Below are 12,506 nucleotides of genomic sequence, written 5' to 3' on the forward strand. Positions count from 1 at the left end.
CAGACCTGACAAGGTTATATTCAGGGGATTGGAAATTGGAATGTCATTCCTGACCAAATAATTGATAGACCGGGTAAGCCTGATCTACAACATGACAAATATTGCTGCTTCCTGAAGGATTTGATTTATGACTTAGCCTTGGTGAACCCCTGGAGTCTACTCCGCACCAGAGAAAGGGACTATACCTTTACTTCTTGTGTACCTGGAACACGTACTAGATCTGATTATTTTTTTAACTACATCGACTGTTCTTCGAGACATGGTAGACGCCATGATAGTGCCAGAGAAGTATCTGATCATGATATGGTGGGAATTAGACTACACCTAAATATGGTTTCCCCATCCCACAGCATTTTTCGCATGAATATATCTAAATATAGGGATCCCCAGGACAAAAAAAAATATTTTATTCCTATGTACAAAGAGTTTTAGATGAAAATGAGGTGTCTCTTCAATCTTCTTCTGTACTGTGGAGTCATATTTAGATTTTGTGAGCTCCCTAAGTGTTTCTGGGTTAGGGAGGGTGGCATAAGTAAACTTGAAGTGTCTCAGCTTAAGTTTCATATATAGTCTCCTATTCCCTGCCAGTTCTTGGCCATAGCTGAATCTCTCATGGACTCCCCCTCATATAAGCCATTCCCACGCATATATGAGGTGAGTATTCACCAGTGCTATGGCATGGTGTAAGCTGTAAAATACTGGAGAACTTTATTTTACGCACAGAATTTGGCAACGAGCCCACAAGGGTGACTCTGAACTTCCTTTCCCAGAATGCATTGCATTGGTGAATACTCACCTGAGTGTAATTAGTAGTTGAACAGGGTTTAAATGGAGGAAGTGCTCGTTGCTTGTGGTGTTTTGCTGCTTTTGAGAAAGCGATTTCATGCCGAAACGCGTCAGACTCTAGAGGCACTGGACTGTTTTTATTCAGCTCACCGAGGCTGCACACTGAGTATCAGGTTCCTGTGAAGGAGTGCACATTGCCTGGGAGACCATGAGAAGGGGCTGAGAAAAGCTCTTTTTCAGTATTGCTACTTTGAGATCTTCCATCATTGACTCTGGTCCCCGATGAGTCTCCACACAGCCAAGCTATGCCTCCATTCCCGCTGCAGGCGCTGTGGTAGGGACGGCGGGGATATAGTACATCTGCTGTGGACATGTGAGAAAGTGAATGACTACTGGAAACAGATTTGGCACACTTCGTGGGCGGCGTTAGACACAATGCATATATTCACTGTTAGAAAGGCAATTTTGCATTATACCTCCTACTTTCCAGAGCTGACCTCAAATGTGGACTGCTGCCTATCGACGGCCAAGATGATGGCAAAAGTATGGATACTGAGATTTTAAAAGACTTCCATGGTCCCAAATCTATAGACAATGGTTGGAAGATATGTATGAAATAGATAGCACAGTTTGAAAAATTGAAATATGAAGTCAGTTATGGATTACCACAGTTTGAAGAGGGTGTGTGCCGATTTGGGATTTTTTTCTTCTTTTGTGGGTGGAGAGAAAAAAAGGAGGGGTCTTGGAGGGCGGCGGAACATGTAGATGCGTAGAAACAAAGACATGATGTTGCACTGTGGGAGGGAAAAATGAGCCTCTTCCTTCCTTTCAATATTAGGTCTTGCCATTTTGCATGACTGTGCAGTGGAGTACAGTTGGATCAGCAATGCTAGAATGTATTTGGTCTATATTAGAGAAGTAGGGAAAGTGTAAGTTGGTGAATTTATCATGGGACTAATGATATCAGAGAATTCTTACATATGTTTCTAAGGAGGTTATATTATATATTCATGTATACCTGCAGTTTGAAAATCCATAAAGAATTGATATCAAACACCAAATAAAGTTCACCAAAAGGGAAAGTTTTAAATAAAAAGTGTGCGGACAGAGGATTTAATTAATTCCATTTCCTCTCTTTGAAGCGAATCTGCACAATAAAAAAAATCCTGATGCAGGCTAGATCGAGTTTGGCAATCGTGTTAGGGATTTCAAATAATTCACACCTACCAAAGAGGGACAAATAATCCCTAACATATTCCAACTATAGGATTGACTGCCAATAATCGAGGGCATGACAGTCACTTATAATTGATCTATTTAGTTTACATTAAATCCTCGCCAACATCGTTACCCATTGTTGAGGAAATTTTAAGTGGAGCTCTTGACGGACTATGTAAATTTTGCCAGGCCTAATAGTCTCCTACAAAATGTAATGTTCAAAATTTGTAAAGGAGTAGTATTAACATATCCCCAGATGTCACCACTATACACTACACTATACACACATTTTGCCTGGCATGTTTTCAACATTGTGCTTATCTTTTTTTTACCCAGCCTAGAGGCAAAATCAAAAACTGCAGCACCAGCACTCCTAAAAAAAACTTTTCCCTTTTAAAAGGTGAGGCAAGGAGCCAGCACTATCAAATACCACACCAAGGTAGGGGAAGAAGCTTACCCTAGACTGATCATGACCTTGTACTCAAAAAGATCTATTCTTTGACCAGGGCCTATATCGAGGTGTAATCACCCAGGGCTCCAACGCAGTCGGCCTGAAACTTTGACTTCGTCCCAGTCTAGCGAGATCAGATGTCCCAATAGGCCCTGTAGGTTATCTGCTATTTAGTGCAAGCTCTTAAAAAATTCATATCTCCACTTCCCTAAATTGGATTTTTTGTTTGGGTGTCACTTTAAAGATAAAAATATTTCCTATCATTATCAATTGCTGTTGGATTTTTATTGTGTGCTTTGTCGTAATTATTTACTGAATTGGTGTTTTTAAATGATTACATATGTCTCTGAAGTTAAGCCTGTTTGCTCGCAGCAAATCTACCAAGGGTTAAACATGAGACTAATTTTCTGAGACCTATTCTGAGCCCTAGAATGTGGCAGTGACCTTATTGTCAGTAGTATATGCATATTCCAGTTAACAATATCAGTATGGCCATTAACCCTAGTATCTTGCACAGAAACCACATCTTCAGAACAATAAGTAGAAGAGTGAATAGCCAAGCTCAAATAATGCGATACATGCAGCTGGTCTCAAATGAATAGGAGGCTGAGAAACCAAGCTTGAATTGCAAAAAAGATCAGAAACAGAGCTTGATGGACACAGTCAATCAGCGCTTCCTAAATAATTCAGTGGTTCAAGCCAGTTGAATGTGTGTTTATTAAATGTGTGAGAATTTAGTGGGACACGGTTCAACAGGGCCGGATCTGAGACACAGGCCTGAATGGATGTATGACGTTACAACGCATACTTTTACTCCGCATACCATTACAACGCGGTTTTTACAACGAATACCGTTACAACGCATAGCGCTTAGAGGTGCTGGATAGTGGTAAGTATAATTTTCTATTCCAACTCCAGTCCCCGTGGACACTAGGGAAGGTGTTGGATAGAAAATTAAACTTATTCCCTATCCTAGAGCGCCCCCCAGCGCAATGCGTTGTAATAGTATGCGGAGTAATGGTCGCGTTGTAGTGGTAGTGCGGAGTAAAAATTGCGTTGTAACAGGTGTATACCGGCCTGAATTGATGATGAAGCATAGTACAAGGGATACTGGGGCCTATAAAAAGAACCCCACTGGAAAGGCAGCACAGGAAAAACAGAGGCTCTAGGAAGCCTAGGAGCCCACACCAAGACACAGCCACCGCCAATCTATTGAAATTAACCACTACACTATTGCCCTCAAGGTACTTTCGGTCAACCCCAATCCATATCACCCTCCTCTCCACATTGATGCACTGAAGGTGAAAGCTGTTCCCCCAACATGCCTCCTAAACCAGTACGCAATCTTGTTTTTCAATTGGGAATACCCTTCCCATGATCCTTCTGATAAATATGGCGTGTTACCCAAGACAACACCAGATGGAGTAGCTTCAGGTAGCATCAGGTGGCAAATGTATCACAATTCTATCGTGACCGCGTCACTGAGTGCAGCAGGCAGTGCAGCCGGCGCAACCCTCCCCCATGGAATAGGTGGTGCTTGAGACAAAGGCTGCTATTGGAGCAGGCTCATAAGTGGATGGAAAGGGCCAAGGATTGGGGCACACACGACACCAGAAGGATTACACCCGTAGATCACCTGGACCCGAATCTGAACATTGAACTGTATCCCCATCAGAATTTCCCACCTCAGTGGCCCATGGCGCATCATCCATTCCAACCCCCAAAAAAGCCAACTGACTGGAGGGGCTTCATCTCTGGGGCATTCAAAGTGGAAAGGAACTTTTCAATCTCAGCCTTTGAAAACACTGGTCAAAAAGCTCCTCACTAGACATTTGAGTTTGAATGCCAAGTTTGTCCAATAAAAGTTCAAATATTGAGTCCTCTAACTTTTTAATGCCTCCATTGGCCGCTTTCTGGGATGGGCAAGAGATCTTGCTCTCAGTAACCAACATCCCATGTGATTTCTCTTTTTTCAATGAGTTATTTTTTATTCACTTTATTGCAATCCCATGCACGCTACATTTCGATCACTATGTATTAAGTTTGTTTTCTTCTTATGCTTTGGATTGCATATGTATGTAAAACCTAAAATAAAAACACTGCGCCCAATAAAGCAGTTGAGATAAAGGCTTAAAGAGACATTTGCAGTCAATTTCAGACAGCCAAAAAGAGCAATTTCTTATAGACAGGTAGAAAGTCATGACAGAAGTGATCTACTAAGCTATCTAGTGCGACGATAATCTTATCAGTCAAAATACCCTCAGATGCTTTAATTTTAGCAAAGGGTTGACGCAATCAGAGACTTCTGTTTTCACACAGAATGTTTAAACTATTAAAGTTGCTGTAGGTGCAGCAATATAAAATTACCCATTGCAAGGCAACATTCCGAAATTGGAAAATCAACTGTGTACTGTTTAAAAGCTAAGAAGATGCTCATTTTTTCATTTTTTCGAAAGGCTACTTCCCCAATTGAATTCAGTTTCCTTTTGAATTTTTGGGGCACATGCAACAAGCTAATTACCGGTTGCAAACGGGCAGATTCGTAGAATCGGCCCCTTTGCGACCGGTAATTAGCCTTTGGGATACATCAAGCCCAACGCCATTCGCAAAATAGGTAATCGCAAAATTTGCTAATATCTATTTTGCCAAATGCAGTTAGGGAATCGCAATTTGTGATTCCCTAAATGCAATGCAAAAAGCATTCTCAGAATGTGACTTTGCATTAAGGAATCGCCGATTACTGTGAACTACAAGTTGATGGTAATTTGCAATTCCTTGGAAAAATGCGCAAAATTGCCTTTTTCTAAGTGCCATGTGGTGCACACACATGCCCTTAGGGCATGTGTGTGCGCCACATGTGCACACATGCCAATTTTGGAGGTGCATCAGGGTGGCCTTTTGGCCCCCTGGCAAATTGAAATTGCATTCGCAATTTGCGATTACCTATTTGGTAATCGTAAATTGCAAAGGCTTTCCCAATCATTCATGGGCCTCTAGGCCCATAGGAATGAATGGGTAAGCATTCTCTGATAGCGAATCGCAATTTTGCGATTTGCTATTAGGAAATGTGTCAGAATCGCTATTTTTTTTGCTAAACCTACATGCATAGGCAATTGCGATTCCTTAATAGCGATTCCTTAATAATCACTATTAAGGAATCGCAGTTGCTTAGTTTGATGCATGTGGCAGATTGTTCCTGCCTTTTTCCCCAAATACATTGTCTGTAGATAGATAGCGTATGTTTTTTCTGAAAATAATTAGTAGAGGAAGGTTTTAAAGGTTTATCAGACGTGTTTAAGTTGTCTCACCACTGGGAATATTAACCACAAATATTCCCAAACAGGAAGATGACACGTTGTAAAAGTTGCGAAAAATCCCTTTTATTTAAAAAAAAAAGAAACCATTTGCTTGTCCAGTGAAGTGAATATGTCCGTTTTAACCGTGGGATATTTACAAGGGAGAAAAAATACCTCACTGTCAAGAAATATACATGGACACATCAAAACTGAAAGCAAATCCGCATGCTGAATTCGTCCTGCTGCCTTATTCCCTTCTAAATCGGTACGCTGTTTATTTCGTCTTTTCCATTAAGTAATGTCCTTTTATATTTCTTTGTACACTTTTACACAAACACACACAAACTATATATATATGTGTATATATATATATATATATATATATATATTATATATATATATATATATATATATATATATATATATATATATATATATATATATATATATATATATATATATATATATATATATTCCTACAAAACACAATATATTTTTCTAATATCCATCTTCCCTACAGGAGTGTTCATTTAATGCAACATCTTTTTACTAAAAATAACATTTGAACGAATTGCTCCTGAGTCTGCCTCCTGTCCATCTTTCTATCTTTGGTTCAGACTCTGTTTTGCACTGAAATATGTTTTCCGCTTGCCTCTTGAATATCAGAGACCCCCCTCAGCTGTTGAAGAGCCCCTATCCTGTTCCTTCTCGCCACTCTACTCCGGGTGTACTGCAGGTGTTAAGGCTCTTTCTCCCCTTACATAGTTCCATGTGCTGGCCTAGGACATGTGATTTCCCATCTTTGGGTCTCGGCTGAGCTATTTTCATCCAAGAATGCGACCTGTTAAAATGGACACAGTACTCCCGGCTGGTGACCCGTGCCTTGTGAAAATTCTTTCTGAGACGTGTCTTGCGACAGACTAGGTGAAGAAGCTATAGGCTAAGAGTTATTTGATGAAGGAAAGACCTAGCGTAGATCAGGGCCGGACTGGCCGTAGCAGGCACCGGGCAATCCCCCGGTGGGCCGCATGGGTGGGGGGCGAGTTTGGGCTCCTGGGGGGTGCGTTTTTGTTACAGGGCCCCGGGGCGAGGTGGGGGGGGGGGTTTGGGGGGGGGGGTCGGCCGAGCACTTTTCCATGGCCGGTTTTACCCAGCCCGGCCCTGGCGTAGCTGCACAGTTACTTTTTACTGAAGAAGGACAAATATCCTGAAACACGTGTCTAGAGATTCACAGTACTTGGCGTGCCATCAACGGAGACTGCTAAAGACTTTCAGCTAAAGTGAGTGTTATCATTCACTGATTTTACCACAATGCACCTGGGTGAATTGTGTGCTGCTATGCCAGACAGCGTGCTCCTCCCCGTCACAGACACACAGAGCCTCATGCCTCATGGGTTATACTTTACAAAGATGTCACGCCTTACTGTGGAAATGGAAGGTAAATCCGGTAGGGCTTGGTCCATGCAAATGTAATGGATAACCAAGGCGTGGGCGTTCCATATGTGTGTGTCATTAAAATCTAGTATGGATCTGGCTCTCCTGGGTTTAAGGGGGTTCCCTTGTATACCTGCTGGTGCAATCAGAATCTGTTCTTGAGCAGGAGGGTCTCCACATCGTGGGAAGTCACAAGCCAATAAGGCAGCAAAATGTAAGCTTAGGAGTTTTATATACAGTCTGCAATGGCATGGTCAAACCCAGACTTCCTTCGCCCTTTCGAGTACCATCCACTTGGGATATATTAATAATAGCAGCTATTTACAGCCCTTCAACCGGTAAACGCATAATCGTAAGTGGCATATATTTATATTACATCAAGACTGTTAAGTGGAAATACTTCTTTAGCAGCTGAGAGAGTGTATTGGAATTTCCAATGCTATCTCAGTTTGGAGCCATTGATCCCTCTAAATCCAAGACAATTTGCAGGGGAACATGGCAGAGATGTCCACTGTCCCCCTGCTCTTTGCACTATATATGGAGCCTATGGCACAAAGAGTCCGGGATGAAACTAAGATTACTGGGCTGCAGTTTGGGGGGGGGAGGCAATGCACACTCTGAGACTTTATGCAGACGATGTCCTGGCAGCACGCGACAACCCTTGCAATCCCTACCACCATTTCTTGATGAGCTGGAAAGCTTTAGTAAGGCTTCAGGCTTCCGCATCGATCTCCGGAAAGCACAGGCGCTCAATCTTACGGCCATGCCACACACTCAGGAACAGTTTGCTGCCCATCAGCCCCTGGTGAGGGCCGGCACCGCAATCTCTTATCTCAGAACACAAATTGCTCAGACGATCCTAGATATGACAGCCATTAAGTATTGCAAGTTATTGCACCAGACCAAGGCAGTGGGGACACTATCACCTCTGCTGGCTTGGGAGGATAGCTGCTCTAAACATGACTGTGATCCCGCGAGCTCTCTTCCTGTTTCTGGCCTTGCTGCTACCTCCCCCATGGGGGTGCAACAGGTGGAACTGGACCATTGTGTCTGGGGAGGGAAACACCTGTGTATGCACCACAATCTGATGTACCAACCTGTATCCAAAGAGGGCCTGGGAGTTCCCAACCTCACTCTATATTACCACGCTGCACCGCGCCTCTTCTTGAATCAAATCATCCTGCAACTGAATAGCGCGGGTGCAATTTTTGGATCTACCGTTCACCAGAGATCACCAGTGGAAGGTGCCCTGGCTTCACCGGAAACAGCAGGCATGGGGCCTATACTCCGCACCAGTCACCAGAGCTGCCTGGTGTTCTGGTATGAAGTTACAGTCCCGCTAGGGTTGACCTCTCTCCTTTCGCCACTGACACCCATTCTGGGTAATCTAGACTTTACGCCTGGCCGGGTACTTCTACGCCTGGCAGCGTGATGCCTGCAGGTCCATGGGCCACCTTTTTGACACCACAGGGCCTGTGTCATCCAAGCGACTGAAAGTGGACTTTAGACTTGCCGAGATGGGGAACCTTCACTACTTTCGGATTCAGCCTTGGGTGATACACCCTGCAAGAGTTGTGATCAGAGGCCAGTTATACCCTAGGATCAATGGCTCCTCACCTGGAAGAGTGATAAGAGTATTATATCCGAGCTATGGACCTTCCTGGCACATTCTGATGCCAGAGAGAAAATACCAGATCAGAGAAAAGGGGAAGAAGAATTTGGTCGCACACTTATGCAATAAAAAATGGGGAAGATGTGTATTACAGCATGTAACATGACCAGTGTAGAAACGGCTACCAAGAGGGAGACATATTGGTAACTTCCCCCCACCAAATTTGCACTGGGGCATCTCTGCTTGTTCAGGACGCTGCTGGCGGGGGTGCGCAGCAACAGGCACACTCTTACACTTATTGTGGAATTGCCTGTAGCTGGCCAGATACAGGGATGCAGTTTTGAAGGACATTGACACTCACCCCGACACTCAACTCTCGCGCTTCCCAGCCTATGTTTTACTCTGGTTTCCCCGTCCATTGACCTGTCCCCTGAATCTAGACAGGGCACCTTATCAGTTTGGCGCTAGGGGCAGCATTACAGACGATACTCCCTCACTGTGGGTTAGAGGAAGCTCCTACGCATACGATGTGGCTACGTAGGATTTGGCATATTTTGGGCATGGAGAAACTAACCCTGGCAGCCCATCATAACCTAGAAACTTACCACGATAAATGGGCCCCATGTATCGCGTTACTCTCCACAGAGTTTAACAAGCTGACATATTCTAAACATATAGGAGTGTGGCACCTGACTGCCCTGGAGGACACCGCTCGCGAGGCGGGAGGGACTACCTAGACCACAGATGGAGGTGTGCTGGAAGAGACCCAACTTAGTAAATGTTGCCGCTTGTTGAGTAGTATTGGGGAGGGAGATTTATTGGGTTGGACCCTACCATTGTGTTCTTGACAGAAATATCTGCATGGGCACCTCTCTGGGAGAGAGACTGTAATGGCTTTGATTTGTTTATTTCATTTCCTGTTGGATAAACAGATTTAAATCCTAAATTCAAAGAAAACAAATCAGAAAAAAATCAATCAAATCTGTTAAAAAAATGTTGTGTGACATGCGTCAACGGTCATCCTTTACCACTCTTGCTGTCCAACACTTACATGCAGCGCTTCACATTGACCTGCATTGCCCAGGTGAATGGTGATGACTCTCAGATCTTTGTCCAGGCAATGATTTTGGGTGCCAGGCTCAAGACACAAATTCTTGCACACACCCAAAATCAAAGAAGCTGGGTGTGTGCAATCCCTGAACTAGACATATTCCTCACCCCTCAAATGCACCACCAAGGCAAAGGCCACCTTCTTTCAACTACATATGCTTTTACACATCCATAATCATAACTTGGAGTTCACCAGAGCCATAATTGTAACATGGCTAGTCTCCAATAAAACAACATATTTTACATGTCCCCAAATCCCATCTACAGACTACAAATCATACTAGCAAGCTAAACACAATTAGGCAACTAGAAACATGAGGCCATGACACCTCATCACCTTTGCATACCTAGGAAAGGAAGGAAAAGCTAGCCACAGAAGCATTCTTAAACATAAAAAAGATACTGCTTCACTTCCTCAGGATTTGTTTTCTAATCTTAAACAAGTATTGCAAAGTCAAAAGGTCTCTCTTATGAGAACTATTGGCTTTGTCAATGTTGTTTAGCCATGTTGTACAGCGGTGTCTCTGAAGCTAAGGGAAACAAGTCATATGCCGTTGCCAGTGCTGGCTATGTCATAGCTTTTTTTTCCTTTACTATAAGCCATCCTGCATAGGAGATGCGCTGCTAGTCAACTTTGCTAAAAGCCAATAGTTCTGGTAGGTAAGAACGTTTGGCTTTGCCTCTTCTTGTTTTCTAACCAATCGCAGGGCTTGTGGGAGGGCAGTACAGCCAACGAGGTCCAACCAATATCTGCCCCTAGCCAGGATGTTAGTTTCCTATAGGTTTCCGTCAGTCAACAAGAACAGGCAGAGACAATCGGATTGCATTTGGGATTTGTGTATGGCACTGACTGATAATGCGCCTCAGTATAAATATGGAGTTTGGTGTGTCGGCTAGAGACAGGGTGCAGTAGAAGATGGTATTGGTCATGAGGGCACAGAACTGAGGCCAAATTCATAGCTAGAAAGTAAATTACTTAAAGTAGCCATATCTCCCACTCAGAGAGTAATAATCCACATGGCGAATCAGAATGGAGGGTAGGTGGGGGCAAGCTACAATGCGGGATGGGATTGCAGGCAACTTACAACGCGGTATGGGAGCAAGCAACAACACGGAGCACAACAGATGGTGGGTGCGGGGCAAGCAACAACACGGAGCATGATAGAAAGGTGGAAGGATGCTAGCAACATCAGGGAGAAAAAGCACTTGGGTAACAGTGTTGCAGCAGGAAAGAAGCACATGAGGGAGACAGCCAGCAAACAACATGCACTCTAATGGAGTGCTTCATCTTAAAGAATAAAGTACATACAAAAGCATAAGCAGTGGAAGGACACAAGCACTTGGGCCATGCTCCAGGGGACAAACACAAGAAGAGGAAGGTAAGCCAGCACACTCCGACCCAATAGAAGCAAGGAAATGAGGGTGACATTGAAACCAACCATTGGTAAGCAATGGGTGGGCTCCAAGTCAAAGCCCACTGTAAGTTAATAAAATGTCTTACAAGAGACAGTGCATGTGCTGTCTCTGCCTACAACTAAAAAAGCATTTATTTTCATTGGCTATTCACTAGTGACCCAATGATCAGAGCTAAGGCATCAGATAAACAGTTAGTTAACTTACTAGGGCACTGGAAGAATCAATAGTTGTTCTTCTTCATACTTAGAGCGCCTCTGCATCACGATTTCTATTGCTTGAATGTCTTCGCAATTGCTTGACTGCGTGGTGACCGGTGGGATGAGAGTTTCTTACCTCATACCTCTTATAAAAGAAAAACACTGCAGGGAGGGACTATGAGTGAGTGGAACAGGAGTGGCTCCTTCGCTAAGGCGGAGTAGCATCACCCCATAGAGCAGGTCAAAAAGGAAAAAACAAAATGATAATAACTCGTTGCTATTATCATTTTATTTTTCCGCTGTTGCTCAGCTGGGTAGGGGCGGGCGGGGCTGGGCTTTCACAGAGGAGTGGAGTGGTTTGTACTCTATTAAATGAGCATGAAAGTTTGTCTGGCTGTCTCGGGCTGGCCAAACCGTCATGCGCACTTTGCATGTTCTACACCCAGGCTACATTTCAGCCTGGGTAGCGAACATGCTCAGGCTACATGTCCCTGGCTGAGCGCCAGACCATTTTGTGGCTCAATGTGGCCATCACTAACTAATCCTATGCTTAAAGACTTAACTAAATAAATGGCAAAAGGCTTTTATCACTTTCCTAGCTGTGCATGGATGGCATGGCATTGGGTTTATCCTATGCTTAAATATTATGTTAGAAAAAGAGCCATTTGATGTGAGCAAATTTAGAGCATTGATGGTGTTGTAGATATATATATATACTAGCAGCCCGTCCCGACGTTGTCCGGGTACAAAAAATAATGTCTTAAATGGTTAGAATAGGCAAGGCAAAGTTTTTTTTAAAGTTCATGGCATAGTACATTTATTGCTTCATGCGACTTGCCTGTGCGGCTGCTCAGAATTCTCTTTCTGTTGCGCGGAAGGTGAGCGTGTGCTCTGCGGTTTGTTGTCCTTTCCGCAGAATGCGAACGTGTGTGTCCGCTCCTGCCGACGCCCCTGATCATTCCTGGCATGCACACTGAGGGCGTGTG

Source organism: Lissotriton helveticus, chromosome 12 (genome assembly GCF_964261635.1).
Source record: "Lissotriton helveticus chromosome 12, aLisHel1.1, whole genome shotgun sequence".
In the NCBI taxonomy this organism is placed as follows: Eukaryota; Metazoa; Chordata; class Amphibia; order Caudata; family Salamandridae; genus Lissotriton; species Lissotriton helveticus.